An 18,870-nucleotide genomic window follows, 5' to 3' on the forward strand; every position below is an offset into this window, starting at 1 on the left:
TCATCGGCTGTGGCTTCATCGGCCATCGGAACTTGATTCTTAACACGCCACTCCTGCCTCGGCTTTGTTTTCTTCAGCCGATGGTTGATTTCCTGCTCGACTTCCTAAAAGCGCTCTCTGTTCCTCAATCTTTGAACCCTTCTCTTTTGATTCTTCATAAAGATACCAGAAGGACACCATTGAGTCTTCCTGTTTTCATTGTCCTCTTATCCACGATCTTGGTTTACTAGACCCAATCTTTGATGAATAGGAATTCTCATCTGCCTTAGCCGATTGCCCCTACTATATGATCGGCTCGAGCTCTCTCCAACATCACTGCACCCAGGACAGTCCTCAATAGATGGTAGCCTCATGCCTTCATTCCAACAAAATCTAAAGAACTCACAGCCCCAATGAGGATCAAAGCCATCATCATCTTCTTCATAATGCTTTTCCTGTTGCTTGTCGTACTTCCTTTGATATTTGTTGATAATCTTAGCCGAATTTACTTGAAAACCTCTTACACGGCCCCCATCGGCTGTTCGGCCAGCTGTATGCACCATATTAACAGGAAAATGATTGCCATCAACCTTCATCGGCCTCTTAGAGTCATCAAATTTGATTTTGCCTCCTTCAATAGCCGCTTGGATTTGTTGCCTGAAGACCTTGCAATCATTAGTTGTATGAGACCCAGAATTATGCCACTTGCAATACCTTTTCTTGCCCAATTCCTCAGCCGATGGAATTGTGTGACCAGTAGGAAGTTGAATTTGCTTCTCCCGGAGTAGTAAGTCAAAAATCTTGTCAGCCTTGGTGATATCAAAGTCATACCTCTCCTCTTTTCCTGAGTTCTTTACCCATTGGCACGGTATAACCTTTTTGCTCCTCACCCATTCGGCCACAGCTATCTCAGAATCATCATCCTCATCATCCGACCCATACATATAAGGACAGACATGGTTAACTTTCCTAGAATTCTTCCTAGCCTCTACAAACCTTTGTTCATACAAGGTCACCTTTTGTGCGAGATGAGACAATCTTTCAAAATCCTCAGACGAGAATTTCTCCCTGATTGGAGCAATCATACCCTGAAAAGCCAAATCGGCTAACTGGGCATCAGTCAAACTTAAGCTGTAGCACTTATTCCTCATCTCTCTGAATCTCTGAATGTACTCATGCACAGGCTCATTATGTCTTTGCTTGATCGATGTTAGATCGGACACTTTCATCTCATGAACCAAACTATAAAAATAGTTGTGAAACTGTTTTTCTAAATCGGCCCAACTGTTAATTGATCCATATGGTAAAGAAGAAAACCAAGTAAAGGCCGATCCAGACAAAGATAACTGGAACAACCTAACCTTCAAGGCATCCACAGCCGATGCTTCACCACACTGGGCTAAAAATCGGCTAATGTGCTCATAAGTCGATGTACTATCTTGCCCTGAAAATTTTGAAAAGTCCGGTACATTAAACCGATTGGGCAGAGGAACCCTCTCAAACCACTCAGGATAGGGTTGTCGGTACAAATTTCCAGCATCTTTCGACCTAAGCCCAAACTGCTTCTTCATGACATCTGCAATCAAATCGGCCCATGGTTGTTGTTGAGGTGTTCCTTGAGATTGTTGTGTCATAGGCTCGAATTGGTTGTATTGAGGAACAAATTGGGGTTGAGCTGATCCTGCCTGCTGATACTGAACTTGGGGTGATGGCGGCTTATACTGATAATTCAAATTGCCCCCTAGTAATTTTAAAGATCCGGCTGAATATTGTGCACCAAATGCTCAGGAATAACTTGAGGAATCACTGTGCCATCTGGTTGTACGTGATGAACCAAGTGCTCTGGAACAACTTGATTTGCAGCATGCTGCCCAGGCTGACCACCCAGTGTTGCAAACCCAGCCGATGCATTCATTGAGCCTTGCTGCTGAATTGGCTAAACAACCTGCTGCCTTAATGGCGTTTGCTGAATTAGCTGCAAAACCTGTCGTCTGGGTGGTGTCTGTTGAACTGGTTGCACAACCTGTTGGATTGGGGGTGTTGACTGAACTGGTTGAACAACCTGCTGCCTTGGCGGTGTTTATTGAATCGGCTGCTGCTGGGTTTGATCAATGGTGTGCTGAGGAGGTAAGAACATAGATGCAACCTGGTCTTGTGTTAGCCGATTCACATTCTGTCCAGCATGCTGTGGCTGTTCCCTTACCAACAACCAGGGATTTATTATTTGGCCTGGAGCCGAAGGTGGTGGAGCAGGTGCAGGAGCCGACACCAGTGCTGCCGGCTGAGCCGATGGTGCATTAAGAGGAATCGACTGGATGACTGGTTGATTATCGGTGATTAATGGCCGATAATTAGGGAATACCCCTCCTGGTAAGTACACTGGTCCTGTAGCTTGATACTCGGCCATTGAACCATCAACCATTGACTTCACCATGTTTGCCAAAGTATTAGTTAATATCCCAAATTGATTGATCAAAGCATGGTATACAGCATAGTCAACCTGATCTTGAAAGTTGTTGAACTGCAACTGTGCTGGATTGCCGTCTTGATTAACACCTCCACCTTGAACACCATCACCTTGAACACCCTGAGAACCATCACCTTGAACCCCGTGCACTCCTTGCGAGTTGTCACCTTGATTTGCTGGAAAACCATCTGTAGAACCTTTGTCACTCAGTTGAGCCGAGCCATCTGGAGCTTGTTTCCCTTCGTCATCCTTGGAAGAACTAGTCCCGGGGTCATCAGGAACCACCTTTATTTTATACTTCTGAACAAGTGCTCCCTTGCGGGTCTGCATGAACAAGTTCAAGAACTGTTCTCGTGCTTGCTACATCATCGCTTCAAAATCATTCTTTTGATCAGGTGTGAACTTCTCTGGATCGATGGTCACGATGTTCCCTTCATTAACCTCTGACAAACCTAACTTCTGGATCTTCTCTTTAACAGAACCTGGGCTAGCCGAGGACGGTGATGGTGGTGGTTTCTCGACCATGAAGAAACCGCTTGCTGACTTCTAATGTGTCCCACCGGGCGTGCCAATTTGTGTTGATGCGAAAAACACAGACTGGCCTGGGAGATCTGCTTAGATCCTGTGTAGGTCCAAATCTTGATGAGATGTGAGCGTGCCAGTCAGTTTGTTCCTGCAACTGACAAGATATGCAAATAGTAGATCAAAACAGTCGATCGGCTGACAAGCCGATGGAGTAGTTCCAGCCGATAGCCGATAATAGTCGATGTCGATACCAGCCGATAGCGATAGGGTTTAAGCAATCGGCTATATGTCCAATGTAGATAATGATATGAAGGCAATCGGCTGATAACGATGTAATGAAATAACAATATAATCCAATATAAACCAATCGACAAATAATGATATGATAAATAAGCATCGATCCGAAGGTTAAAGCATACATCGGCTGGAGGTCCGATGTCATGAAATCCACAAGATTAGATTAAACAGTGAAACCTTTGTTGTCATCGGCTAAATCCAACTTATATGTATATGCAATCCTTATGAGCCGATGCAACATCCAGATAACTCACCGGCTGAAACCCCGATGAAACCCTTATTGGCAATCAAGAAGCAGGCTAGAGAATATGGTTCTAAGCACGACTTAGTAGATCAAACATAACTGATGCAGCACTAAGTATGAAAAGAAACACAATATCTAGACAATCAAGCCGTTGACTGAGTTTTCAGGGTGGTAGATGCCTAGGCTAATATAATCTTGCAACGCGATTTAGCCGATACCGGCAGAAACCCTAAAGCGAGAAGCAGCCGATAGAGCTAAATTGATATGCTAAGACTAGATTAACAGAGACATATGATAAATAGGTGGACAAATATATCATCTAAACCAGAGCAATCCAAGAGGTCGAATGTACTGATGCAGCCTTGAATGACGCCGACGTAGACGATACAATTGCCCGGGCCGGCGGAACATTGGACTTACCCCTTAGCCGGAGATCGAACACCAATGCAGCCCCGCGTCAGGTGCCAAGTCCCGCCGGATGATAAAATAAAGTGGAAAAGGTAAAAGGTGGCGATGCGCCAAATTGTATTGAACGTATGTGTTAATTGATTACATGAGGTTCGGGGTCTATTTATACCCGAAAATTACAAACTATGTCCATATCGGACACGACTCTTATCTCTAACAAACTCTAAGATACCATAAGTCTTTGTGGCAGACTTTTGCCCTAAATATATCTCTAAGAAAATTACATAAAACATCCTAATTAATAGATACAATTGCCTTCTCAGGACTCTATCCATGTGCGGCAATCATCTTGAATCATATCGACTCAACCCGATGTTGTACACCAAGTCATATTGTCAGAATTGGCTGTATCGGCTCACCTAGTCTGACTCGGACCCAGCCGATCCTGATCATAGCCGATCTGGACTCCAGCCGATTCTTGCTCCGTTCTCGAATCGATCTCCGCCTTCGACTGCACTTCGATCTAATCCTCCTTTCCGATGTTGACATTACCAATTTTGGTTGTTAACACCTGGGAGAACCACGTGGCGCTTCGGCTTGTCAGGCCCTTTGCCCTTCTTTCCTTTGCTAGACATGTCCTTCACGTAAAAGACTTACGTTACATGATTGGCAAGGACAAAAGGTTCGTCCGAGTATCCAACCTTGTTAAGGTCAACCGTTGTCATCCCACTGTCATCAATCGTTACGCCTCCACCAGTCAACCTAATCTATTGGCACCTGAACAGAGGGACCTTGAGAGGACCATAGTCAAGTTCCCATATGTCCTCGATGGCACCGTAATACGTGCCAGTTGTTCCATCGTGTCCCATGGCATCGATACGAACAACGCTGTTTTGGTTCGTGCTCTTCATGTCTTTGGCTCTCGTGTAGAATGTGTACCCATTGATCTCATATCCCTGAAATGTCGCGATCGAGCCAGATGGTCCTCTCGCCAGGAAGGCCAGTTGTTGGTTAATCGTCTCGTTACCCATGAGATGTTGTCGTAGCCACGCGGGGAAAGTATCAATGTGATGCCGTGTAATCCATGCATCGGACTTACTGATGTTTCTGGCGCGAACTAGAGCCAAGTGCTCCTCGATGTAAGGAGTCACCAATGAAGATTGTTGCAGAACCGTGAAATGGGCTTTACGGAATAAATTGTTGTCTACCGTCATTCTTGCTTTCCTTCCGAGAATCACCTTTCCCCGTAGTCTCCCTTCATGGCGTGATTCAGATACCCGATTGGGCGAAGGTCTTCAATAAATTCTACGCAGAATTCGATGACCTCCTCTGTTCCATACCCCTTGGCGATGCTTGCCTCTGGACGAGCACGGTTACGAACATATTTCTTCAGAACGCCTATGTACCTCTCGAAAGGAAACATGTTATGTAGGTACACAGGCCCGAGAATACCGATCTCTTTGACAAGGTGACAAAGCAGATGCGTCATTATATTGAAAAATGAAGGTGGAAATATCAACTCAAAACTGACAAGACATTGCACCACATCATTCTGAAGAGCTTCTAATCTATCCGGATCGACGACCTTCTGCAAAATTGCTTTCATGAAAGCACATAGCTTTGTTATTGTTGCCCGGACATTGTCTGGAAGGATACCCCTTATTACAACTGGTAGCAGTTGTGTCATCAACACGTGACAGTCAGGAGACTTTAGGTTTGTGAACTTCTTCTCCTTCGTGCTTATTATTCGCTTTATATTCGTGGAGTATCCAGACGGTACCTCTATGCTCTCCAAGCATTCAAACATACTTTCCTTCTCTGCCTTGCTAAGAGTATAGCTGGCTGGACTCAAGTAATGGCTTCCTTTCTCCTTTGGTTCCGGGTGAAGGTCGCTGCGTTGTTCCATATGCTTCAGATCATTACGTGCTTCTAGTGTATCTTTCGACTTTCCATATACACCTAGGAAACCAAGAAGGTTTACGCAAAGGTTCTTAGTGAGGTGCATCACGTCGATTGCATGGCAGACGTCCAAGAATTCCCAAAAGGGTAACTCCAAAAATATAGTGTTCTTTTTCCACATCGCCGCGTGACCATCTTCGCTCTCTATAGGCTGGCTTCCAGGCCCCTTTCCAAACACTAATTTAAGATCTTTAACCATAGCAAACACTGTTTTCCCGCTGCGATGTTTAGGCTTCGTACGGTGGTCTGCCTTATGTTCAAAGTGCCGGGTGGTTTGCAGCAAGGAATCGACGATGACCCATGTACACAACCTTCCTACAGTGCTTAAGATACGTACTTTCTGTTTCATCCATATAGTGAGTGCAAGCCTTGTACCCCTTGTTGGACTGCCCAGAAAGGTTGCTAAGTGCAGGCCAATCGTTGATGGTTACGAACAGCAGCGCTCATAGGTTAAACTCCTCCTGTTTGTCTTCGTCCCACACGGGGACACCTTCCTTTTTCCACAACAGTTTAAGATCTTCGACCAATGGTCTTAGGTACACATCGATGTCGTTACCAGGTTGCTTTGGGCCTTGAATAATAATCGGCATCATTATGTACTTCCTCTTCATGCATAGCCAAGGGGGGAGGTTGTAGATACACATCGTAACGGGCCAAGTGCTATGGCCGCTGCTCATCTCTCCAAAAGGATTCATGCCATCTGTACTTAAACCAAACCGTATGTTTCGTGCGTCTTTCCAAAGTCTTTAAATTTTCTGTCGATGTTTCGCCACTGCGAACCATCGGCGGGGTGTCTCAGCATCCCGTCCTGTTGACGTTCTTCAGTGTGCCAACACATCATTCAAGCATTCCCCTTGTTCCTGAACAAACGCCTTAGCCGTGGTATTATAGGGAAATACCATATCACCTTAGCAGGAATACTCTTCTTTGTTGGCTGCCCGTCAACTTCACCTGGATCCTCTCGTCTAATCTTGTATCGTAGTACTTTACAAACAGGGCATGCTTCTAGGTTCTCGTACTCCTCACCGCAATATAGGATACAATCATTCGGACATGCGTGAATCTTCTAAACTTCCAGTTCTAGAGGGCAGACTATCTTCTTAGCCTCGTACGTTGTCTCGGGCAATTTGTTTCCCTCCGGAAGAATGTTCTTGACAAGTTTCAATAAATCGCGAAATGCCTTGTCACTAACACCATTTTTTGCCTTCCATTGCAAGAACTCCAGAGTGGTATCCAACTTTTTGTGCCCCCTGCTCGCAACCTGGGGACAATGACGTTCTGTGGTCCTCTAACATCCGCTCTAATTTATGGGCCTCCTTTTCACTTTCACAGTCCTCCTTTGCATCCTGCAACATCTGACCAAGATCATCTGCAGCGTCGTTATCGCCAGCATCCCTGTCCACCTCGCCAGTTTGATTTCCTTCAAATCCAGCGTACTGAGCCCAGTCGGGAATGTTCTTGTCTTCCGCTTCATCTTCTTCCATTTCAACCCCTTGCTCACCGTGGGATGTCCAACAATTATAGCTTGGCATGAACCCCGACTCAAACAAGTGGAAATGAATAGTCCTGGATGCAGAATACTCCTTCTGGTTCTTACACTTATTGCATGGACAACAAATAAAACCGTTACGCTTGTTAGCTTCGGCCACTCTCAAAAGATAATGCACGCCCTCGATAAACTCTTTGGACCGCCGGTCAGCGTACATCCATTGCCGATCCATCTACATCAAATGAAAAAGAATCGTACATAAATAAATTTTCGTACCATAATGACAGTCAAACAGTAATGATAAAATAATTAAACTCTTTCGACAAGCAATTCTTATTAACAATTTTTAAGTTCTAAACTAATATTAATGTTGTACTTCTCTTAATTTTCAATTTAGTTTGTTTTCTATTTTTTAAGATTAATTTCCATCATATTTTAAACTATGAGAATAAAATTTCTATATATTCTTCTTCCCCACACAAATTTTCTCTCTCATCAACTTACAACAAAGTTTTGGAGACAAAAAAAATGTGTGAAACATAGCTCCAAAAGTAATATAACAACAAAAAACATTGGAGGATGAAGTTACTAACCTTTTAGACACCTCCGATTTGTATATAATCATTAAAAAAAATTTCACAAGAAATTTTGGCATGACCTCCCCTCTTTCTTTGAGAAATTTTGAAGCTTGCTCTCGGGCTGGAGGAGGAAGAAGGCATATATAAAGGGGGGATCTTTAGTCCTGGTTGGTGTTACCAACCGGGGCTAAAGATCGCCGTGATCTTTAGTCCCGGTTGGAAACACCAACCAGGACTAAAGATCCCAGGGGCCCTGACAACGTCTGACATCTCTACAACCGGGACTAAAGATCACATATGCCCGTTGTAGCCACCAACCGGGACTAAAGATCATCTTTAGTCCTGGTTTTAAATGGATCCGGGACTATTGTGAATTTTGGCCGACCGACCAAAGATGGTTTCTCCACCAGTGCCACGATGAGCAGCTAGCGTTGCCACGACCCGTGGCGGGCTCCGCCTGCACCTGCGCACGCACCACCTCTCGGCGCACATGCACACGCCGTGAAGCGCGAAGAACGCCGTGACCTGCCCGGTGGGCACGCGGAAGGAGATGTAGTACGCGATCACCTCGTGCATCAGCCCCGACACGAGGAACGTGGAGAGCACGCCGCCCGGTGCACCGAGGCGGGCCCTAACACAGTCGTACACCGCCGGGCGGAGCATCGCCGACGCCATAAGGTTCCACCGCCTTCCCGAGAAGTCCAGCAGCGAGGCAGAGAGGTACGGCCTGTCGAACTGTGGCTCCAGCTCCATGCCAAGCGCGGCGCCCACCGCGGCAACACACGGCATGAGGAAGTCGAGGAAGCAGTACGTGAGGACGGCGTAGATGGTGAAGGCCGTATAACCATGGATCTCGTTCTTTTTGTGGAGGAGGTAGAAGATGGCCACCGCCATGACGGCGAGCTTGATGGCCAGAGACATGATAGGCATAGACGCAAGCTTCGTGACCACGGCATCATCAGAGGGCACTCGGATGAGCTTAACTGGGAGAGCGGCACTGAAGACGAACGTGAGAGGAGGGATGGAGGGATCCAGCGGGCCACGGCCCGAAGCGAGGAGGAGGAGCTTGAACTCACCCAGCCAGACGAGGAAGAAGGCCGCGGTGCCGCGGGCGCTGTAAAGCAGGGGATAGCAAACGGGATATTGAGGAGAAGGGCAAGCACCGGGGTGAGGGCGAGGAGGCAGCCAATTCCTGGAGCTAGGTGGGAGGCAACGAGGAGGGCGTAGAGCATGGCAGCGGCGACCGCCACCGGAACATTGACGACGGCGTGGTGCATGATGGCCAGCGTGAGAGAACTGAGAAGCGAGTGACTACGAGCGAAGCTCGGACGACGGGCTAAATAAGTTGATCATGCGCGGGAGTGTAAGACGACAACTGGACCACCTCGCCTCTGTAACTCGGGCGACAATTTGCTGGACAATAACATAATACAAGACTATAACTTCCAACTGAAGTCTGGAATAAATGTTCATTCCATCAATGTTGTCAATTAGTGACTGAAATTGACATAGTCGTCCTAATAGTATTGTGACAGAAAACTCTATTTTAATTATGATGTTAAGAAATCGTTGTCTAGGACTGGGATGGCAGTATGGCCATCCATATGTGAATAGTTATATGCCTTTTAAGCAACCAATAGCAGCAGATTGTTTTTGTTGGGTTTAGACTCACATCCATAATTGATGATAGAAGAGCTTAGCTTAAAAGGTGAAGGCAATTCTCACCCATAAGACTAGTCCTTTGGGTTGCTTAAGAATAGGACCTAAAGTGGTGACTCTGGTTGAGCCTGTGTTGGAATAGACCCAATGTGATATGAGTAGCCCATGGTTGGTTAGCCGGGTTGAACATTTTCACAAGTTGTATGAAAGCCAAGGTTTTGATGGAGAAGAAGACCTGGTTAACCAGTCTTCGAGGTCACATGGGTTGATGTGACAGGGAGATTGCTAGGTCTGATGTGTGACACATCGATAATTGATGTTGGGCGAGCACAATTTAGAAGGGAGGGACATTCATCAACTAGTATTTTGTTTATGTAAGCCTAGAACCTAGAGTTGTTGCTCTAGTTGGGCCTGTCGTGGAGCATGTCCAATGTGAAAAAGATATGTATGATCTACGGTTGGTGGATCGGACCATACACTTTAATCGTCTTTCGTGCAATAGAAATTATGTATACACCACTTGCTATCTATTAATTTCTATCGGCCTATAATCTTTTTTGAGTAAATTGCATTGGCGGTACAAGAACTTGGTTGGTGGGTGCGATTAGGTGTAAAAACTTGAAAATCAAGCATAGCGGCACAATAACTTGGCTAGGTGGGTGCGCTCATGGTGCAAAAGTAGCCATGTAAAAAAAATTGTCACGTTGCTATTCCACCTTAGCAAAATTGCCACATCAGCTTTGATATGAAAGACCTATCTCATTTTATAGAAAACCCCAAATAGCTTTTTTTTTTGTTCCAATCACATTTCCTTTTTAACTCGACAAACAGAACAAACGTATGCATATCTCCTTCCATCTTTCTTGACGTGTTCCTAATTGAGAGGCGGCTGCGGTGCTGGCGATGGCGGCGCAGCGACGGTGACGGCGGCAGTGACGATGACAACGAGGGAAACCGTTACATCGCGGCGGCGGCGAGGGCTTCATGTGCCAGATTAGTTCAAGCCCTAAACCAGTAACCAAACCAATTCAAGCTGACAATTTGCTACTGTCGACGTGGTCACCGCAAGCTTTGGGATGGCTCTGAATCGACGAGTTTTTGGAGCATCTGCTCCTAGCTTGTTATGGTAAATCACTTGCTGATGGTTGTAGATTTCTATTTTTCGTTCATTTGATGGATGATTTCGAAGTTAAGGTTTCATTGATCTGTACAATGGCTGCATTTTTTTGGGTTTTCACTTGAATATCCTGTTATTTGTTATTACAATTCAATGAAGTGATCTAATGGTACTAGCCACTAGATTGGTTTTACTGTAATTATTGGTGTTTCCTGTAACTGTATATGATATAAGAGAAACATTGGCAATGAGAAATTCTTGCTAGATGTGTTATACCCTTGTCAGCAGATATAATTAGTTGAATAATCTGCAAATAATCTTAGTGTATTATTTTCCTTATGCGGTATAACACATCAACCAATTATTTTGTATTGCAGGTCATGAGGAAGAAGAATTCACAATTGAACTGTATCGTGGTGGATTTTTTTTTTTTTTGGAGTTGGCAGTAGCAGAATTTATTTGGATGAGAAGATGGACTGGTTTGATCATTGTGATACAGGAGGAAAACGGACATATCTGAAGAAGTAATTGGAATATAAAAGTTATTAGGGACTTTTCTGTAAAATGAGATGGTCAATGCATGCTCATGTGGCACTTTCGCTGAGGTGGAACAATGGCGTGGCAACTTTTGCACCATGAGCGCACCCACCTAGCCAAGTTATTGTACCGCTATACTCGGTTTTTAAGTTTTTGCACCTAATCGCATTCACCTATCAAGTTCTTGTACCGCTATGCTCGGTTTTCAAATTTTTGCACCTAATCGCACCCACCTTCCAAGTTCTTGTACTGCCAATGCAATTTACTCATCTTTTTTTCATGAGAAGTTGGTGCCAAATTGTATACGTTGAAAATAACGAAAATATAACCTATGGAAATAATAGGAATGATATTTTTTCCCATAATTCTTTGGCACACACCGATGCTGCCTTTTGACAGCAAGATCGAACGCCACCGCCGTACCCGAAAAACCGCATGGGCATGCCGCACACGACCACGGTAACGGACCGCCAGAGAGTCAGCCGCCTTCCCAATCACACGTGGTCGTCTTTCCCGTCCTTGCTGCACGTCGCCATGAACCCTATCCCTGCCGCCTAGCCCGTGCCATGACATCCTCTCCCTGACGCCTCTGATGCCGGCCTCACCCCAGTGACTCCCGCCCATGCCATCCTCGCTCTACAAAAGCAATTGAGATCCCCTGCAGTACTGCAGGTCCACATGTTAGTGAGCAGTGTTGCACATGCAGTACTGCAGGGGACCTACATCCCTGGAAAAGGGGCAATGGCCGAGCTCATCGCGCGCCAAAAAATTAGAGGATGCCATTGCTGCCATCTACACACCCACCTCCCCCATTCTTCCCCTTCTTCACCTCAAGCCTTTCATCCTCCCCACCTTCCACTGGCCACCTCGAGGCCTCCCCCATCCCTCTCCAACTCCCCGCCCATCGGTTCGGCTACGGGAGTGCAACTAGCTCCCGCAACCGAGCCATCGCCACACAGTCGGAACAGAGAGGAGGCCTCGCCGTTCAGGACTACGAGGAGACGTCGTCGTTGCAGTCACAACTTGATGAACCTCATGCCACAGTGAGAAGGAGACGACGTCCATGCCCACAACGACGCCCATCCCCGCCCCGATGATGGCCCCGACCCCAATCCATGGCACGCCGTATCCTGGTCGCTGCAAGGTGAGTGCCTTCACTGGCTAATCCATTCTTTCGCCCCTTATCTCGAACTCTGGTCTCCCCTTACAATCGCGCCCTCTTGCTCTCGAATTCATCGCGCCACCACCACCGCCCGAGCCACCTCGAACCGTTGTGTCAGGCCGTCTCGACCCGCATGCACACCACCAAGGAGACACTTGACGAGCGGAGTGGTCCAGCGACCCCTCGCAAGGCACCACAGGCCGACCAAGCCGCCACACCCGGCGTGCGTGCCGCGCACGCACTTTGCGTCTCTGCCTTGGCCAGGCAGAGAACTGTGACAAGGAAGAACGGGGATAAATTGTCACGACACTAGATTTAAAATGTCGCAACAAGGAAGAATTGAACAGAATTGAGGGTAGAAGTAGCAAGGAATTTGGGATTTGGGGAAGAACAGCATAGAACAGGGAGAGATTTGAATTCGGTATTCAGAATATGTTTCTACAGTGTTCGATTCTGTCTCAACTCCCTGTCGGTCTCTTATAGCATCGTGCCATGGACCTCACTCCCTCACACATGGCCTAGCCCATTTGTACTGGGTCCATTCACTTGAATAATACCTACTATTAGGCCTAATCTCCTGAGTAGACTTGCGCAGCATCGGTGGATTAGAATTCATATGCATCTTTGGCTCGACTTCCTGTTCTGTACCTCCAGGCATGTTAGGTGTCATGACATTCCCTCCCCCTTGAAATGAAGCATGTCCCCAAGCTTCAGCCTTGGGAAAACGTTGCTGGAGTTTATGAAGATTCTCCCATGTAACAACCGATGAATCATGGCTTGACTAGCAGACTTGCACCTGTTCCACCTACTTCGCCCCTTTGCGCACCCATTGCCAGTTCAAAACTTGACGGGGAGAAGAACCTTTAGAGTTAGCAGATAACAATTCAAGTAACCGCGATAAGAACACAAACTGACAGAGCTGATAAGACCTCAGATTCAGGATATCTAGATAAAGCATCCGCTGCGCCATTGTCGATTCCTTCTTATAAACAATCTTGTACTGGAAGCCAAGAAGTTTAGTAAGAGCCTTATGCTGCCAAGGTGTGGTAAGGCGTTGATCATCTAGAAATGCCAGACTACGGCGATCGGTCCAAATAGAAAATTCAGCATGTTGTAAATAGGGTCGCCAATTGTCCACTGCCAACATTATTGCCAAGCTCTCTTTCTCGTATGTGGACAAACCCAAATGTTTGGGCCCCAATGCACTAGCACACAACAGCGTAGGAGAGAGCACAGTATGTTGTTCATCACTCCTTGAAAGGTAGCTAGTGCGCTAGTTAATCCAAAAGGAAGAACACGAAATTCATAGTGACCATTATGAGTGCGGAAAGCTGTCTTATGCTCGTCCTCAACCTTCATACGGATTTGGTGATACCCAGCACGCAAGTCCAACTTTGTAAACTACTGAGCACCCGCCAATTCGTCCAACAATTCATCGATGATTGGCAAAGGGTATTTGTTCTTCACCGTTATCGCATTCAGGTGTCGATAATCCACGCAAAAGCGCCATGACCTGTCCTTTTTCTTAACCAACAACACCGGAGAAGCAAACGGACTGGTGCTATGCTGGATGATGCCATTCTGCAACATTTTAGTTACTTGAGCTTCAATTTCATCCTTCTGTGCTGGTGTATACATATAGGTCGCACATTCACTGGTTGTGCTCTTGGCAGCAATGGTATGGTGTGATCAAATTGTCGTTGAGGTGGCAAACCTTTTGGCTCCACAAAGATGTCAGAAAATTCCTTCATCAGATCCTGAATAGGTGTTGGAACTTCGTCAGATACATTTTGATTATTTATGGAACACAACTGAACAATATGAGCCACTGCTCTCCTCTAATGGAATTGCTTCATTTCATTTGCAGAAATCAGATTACACTTAGCCAGTTCAGACTACACCCCTTGTATTGTCACTTGAGTTCCTTGTAAGCTGAGAGCAATAATCTTCTTAAACCAATCAATTGACATTGGACTATGTTCCTTCAACCAGTCCATACCTAGTATCATGTCATAATTAGGAAGAGGCAACACTCTCAAGGTTGTGTGGAATACATGTCCTTGTACATGCCACTCACAGTTAGGAATTACTGCTTCACATTTCAGCTTGCTCCCATTAGCAACCCTGACAATTAACTGGCGTGCCAATGGTTGCAATCCTGTCAATCCAGAAGCTAACTGCGTACTGACAAAACTGACCGAACTCCCTGAGTCCACTAAAATCAGCAATTCTTTACCTTGAACATGCCCCAAAATTCTCATAGTCCCATCAGGTTCAGATCCCTACACTGCTTGAAGAGAAATTGCCATTAGTTCCCCAGTTTCATAATTCAATTGATCTGAATTTTCCGGTCCTTCCTGCAAGTTCTCTTCCAAGATTAGACTGAACAATTCTTGCACAACATTCAATTGCACTGATGGAGCACACTTATGACTTGGAGACCAGTTCTCAGCACAAACATAGCATAACCCTTCAGCCCGCCTGTAAGTTTTCAATGCTGCCACCTTATCAGACATTGTTCTCGGATTACGAACACTGTTAGTGCTCCTCTTGTCTTCAGAACGGCCAACAATTGGAACTCCTCCTTTTCCTGGTGGTAGTGGTAATGGCCATGCCCCCTTCACAGCAGACTTATAAGCTGAATTTCCTTCAGACTTCTTCATGTCCTTGATGTTAGAGTTTTGAGGATTCTCCAGCACCTCTTCCTGTAACAAAGCAACAGCCAAAGCAGTCTCGAGATTCTTTGGACGTTGTAAAAGAACAGCATTACGAATCTCTCGACGTAACCCTTTAGTAAAACAGTGTGTCAAGTACTTTGAGCTAGCAGAAGGGTCATAGACTAAAAGCTGATTCATCAATTCATCAAATTGCTCATAAAACTCCCACACCATTCCAGTTTGTTTTATACTATCCATTTGCCTAATCAAAGCCTCATGCTGGTCTCTATCGAATTTTTCAGAAACTGCAGTGCAAAAATCTTCCCACATTGGAAATCTCAAATGCGCCCTAGAAGATCTTAGCCATGATGCTGCTCTACCCATGAAATAAATGATCGAAATCCTCACCCATAGCCCCGGAAAGGTATTATTCACATCAAAATAGTGCTCGCATTTCATTCGCCAATCCTGAGGGTTAGAACCATCAAACTTAGGAAAATCCAATTTCGGCACTCTATAATTGTATTGCCGCTCCCCAAAATCAGAATCAAATTCCCCACCATCAAACCCGGAATGCTTAAACTTCTGGAACTGAAAGTGATTCGAGTCATACGTACCCTTGCCCGGGGTTTGACCCAGGGTCGCTAAGGCCCCCGGTGTCTTTCCCCGGAAATTAGGTTGAACTGGTGGCCGATTGCCCATTTGCTCCCACCCTCCGCCGCGGCCAAATGAGTTGTCGGTGGCGGCATCGGCAGCAATGGCGCCTTCCTTTCCTCGCCCGTCAACGGGACCCAAGGGAAAGACGCGCTCGGAGTAGCCTCCTTCCTTTCCTCGCCCGCCAACGAGACCCAAGGGGAAGACGCGCTCGAAGCAGCCTGCTTGGATTTGCCGATGAGGTCGAGTTGCTGACGAAGATCTCCAACCTCTTCATGCAAATCCTAGATTGTGGATTCCACTTGAGGTCGCCACCCATTCACCCTGCATCCAACTTCGGTACAGCTGCTTGAGTCTCCGATTGCTTGGTATTGACTATTGAGAGACACCAGCGATTCCTGAATTTCTTCGAGAATTTTGCCGAAGTCAATATTCTGTTTCTCCATTGCTACTACTTGCAATTGCAACCGTGAAGTGTAGCGCGGCTTCTCCAGGATTGACTGCTCTGATACCAATTTGTCACGATACTGGATTTGCAATGTCGCAACAAGGAAGAATTGAACAGAATTGAGGGTAGAAGTAGCAAGGAATTTGGGATTTGGGGAAGAACAACATAGAACAGGGAGAGATTTGAATTCAGTATTCAGAATATGTTTCTACAATGTTCGATTCTGTCTCAACTCCCTATCGGTCTCTTATAGCATCGCGCCATGGACCTCACTCCCTCACACATGGCCCAACCCATTTCAACTGGGTCCATTCACTTGAATAATACCTACTATTAGGCCTACTCTCCCGAGTAGACTTGCGCAGCATCGATGGATTAGCATTCATATGCATGTTCGGCTCGACCTCCTGTTATGTATCTCCAGGCATGTCAGGTGTCGTGACATAAATCCCCATCCCTCTCCTTTGTATGGCATGTGGTCCTCCTTGATTAGCGACTAATGAAGGTAATTAAGTTAATCAATTCATTAAGACTATTACACTGACATGTGGGTCCTAAGTAATTAAGAATAGCAAATAAACCATGTTTAGGATTTGTGTCGCTGATGTGTGGGCCCGCTGGCCACCGTGGCTGTCAATAGTTGACCCCGACCACAGCTGTCAGTGGCTTACTACTTTTCCTTGAGGAAAATAATTAAAATAAGTACATAAACTATTTAGTGTGTAGGTGCAAGCCACGTCGACATATATCAAATGGAATAATTATACTTACTGTAACATTGGAAAGAAACAATAATTCACAAAAGATTTTTGAACCCAAATTTCTGTAATGATGTAAACACTACCAATTAAGTTTTCAGGTAACAACTAAAATTAAAGTTCCATGGTCTAAACGATTTGTCTCGCAATTTACACGTGATTTGTGTAATTATTTTCTTTGCCTATATTTAATACTCTATGCATGTTTCCAAACATTCGATGTTACAGGGTGAAAAGTTTTGCTAGGGGATCAAAACAGGCCCTAAATTGTTCTGCAGAGAAAAAGATATGTTGGGATTTGGGAAGATGCTTTTATGGAAGTTTTGCAGTACATATCTGTACCTATTACAGATTGTGAAATATGTCATCTCCACAAGAGACATTTACAATAAGTCCAAAAATCAGGTTCCATAGGCCATAATATGATTGAGGTGTCAAACTAACACTAATATATACTGCAGATATGATGGTCCATATTAAGGCTAGAAAGCAAGTGGTTCGAGGTAGTAATCAATTTTTTTTACTTAAGTAGAAATGACAGCATACTATCATATTGCTGCTTAAAAATTGTGAGGAACTGGAGAGCACAGTAAACATATCCCATTTAGAATCAAGCATCAACTTCAATCAGATCGGTCAACCTTCTTTTTCCATTATTTATACCTCCTGTGAACTGAACTCTAGGCACGATATGAATAAATACAGTGAGGGAAGCATACCTCTCCCTATCACGTTGTCTTCTAACTTCCTCCAGAAACTTAAGTTAGTAATGTCGGCAAGCATACCTCTTCATATACAACATATGCAAGTAAATTTACAATTGACAACTATAACCGATAAATAAAGTACCTTGCCGCAGGGCAAATGGAGAACGACAGGAAAATAAGTTAATGGTGTAGATGGCGCGTGTCCATTGCAGTAGTGTGGCACCGCCAACTTGCATAGTTGGCTGACAACCTACAGGTCATAGCAAGGTGAAGCAGAAGTGTAAAAAATTTTGTGCGAAAATATATAGCTCAATGCAAAGGGGCAAATTTTACATGTCCATACTCTTTTCTCCAACTACTGTCATTAGGATGATCATAAACTGAATTCGTTTGGTGCACATATGTGACAGAGATAAGATCAGTCCAAGTTCAACGGGTGGCGGTACCGCAAATCATAAACTCAGTTTTTTTAATGATGCCTTCGAATTGTGGTTTCATGCCACCAAGTCTGATCCAACACATGAAATGCATACCAAGAGAATTAGTATGTCTTAAGAAACCTGTCATGGAGTGAGTGTGTGAGAAAAGAGAGCTTAGGAATTTGGAGAATAAAATGCATTTTATTTGACTGGCATTTCTACAAACACATGGTGCGCATGGATTGTACTCCCTCCATCCCTAAATATTTGACGCTGTTGACTTTTTAAAACATGTTTGACTGTTCGTCTTATTAAAAAAAATAATGTAATTATTAATTATTTTTCTATTATTTGATTCATTGTTAAATATACTTTTATGCATACATATAATTCTACATATTTCACAAAAGTTTCTGAATAAGACGAACGGTTAAATATATTTAAAAAAGTTAACGGTGTCAAATATTTAGGGATGGAGGGATTACTTGTCTGCAAGCGCCACATCAAGCAATGGAGACACAAGTACAGCAAACAAGGAAAATCCATGCATGGACACCAGCGCTGGTGCAGGCGCAATGGCTGTGAGCATCTCACCTGATGCTAGTGCAGGTGCCAGTGCTGGTGAGGCATAACCCTGGGAAGCAAAACACAAATCTTCCAAGTTGGGGTAGCAGTGAGGATCTCACGTGTCGCTGGTGCCGGTGCAGTGGATCACGGGAAATGCATACCAACACAATCCTTCCAATTGTTTTGCTACATTCTTCATCTGTACAGTTCATAAATAGATTCGGTTGGAAAATCAAATT

At 45.0% G+C, this 18,870-nt stretch overlaps 1 pseudogene; it reads right to left on the reverse strand.

Annotated features, from left to right (window-relative positions):
* Positions 1–499: 499 nt before the first annotated feature.
* LOC127762526 (probable long-chain-alcohol O-fatty-acyltransferase 5) lies at positions 500–9,223 on the reverse strand (annotated as a pseudogene).
* Positions 9,224–18,870: the final 9,647 nt, after the last annotated feature.

Source organism: Oryza glaberrima, chromosome 2 (assembly GCF_000147395.1).
Source record: "Oryza glaberrima chromosome 2, OglaRS2, whole genome shotgun sequence".
In the NCBI taxonomy this organism is placed as follows: domain Eukaryota; kingdom Viridiplantae; phylum Streptophyta; class Magnoliopsida; order Poales; family Poaceae; genus Oryza; species Oryza glaberrima.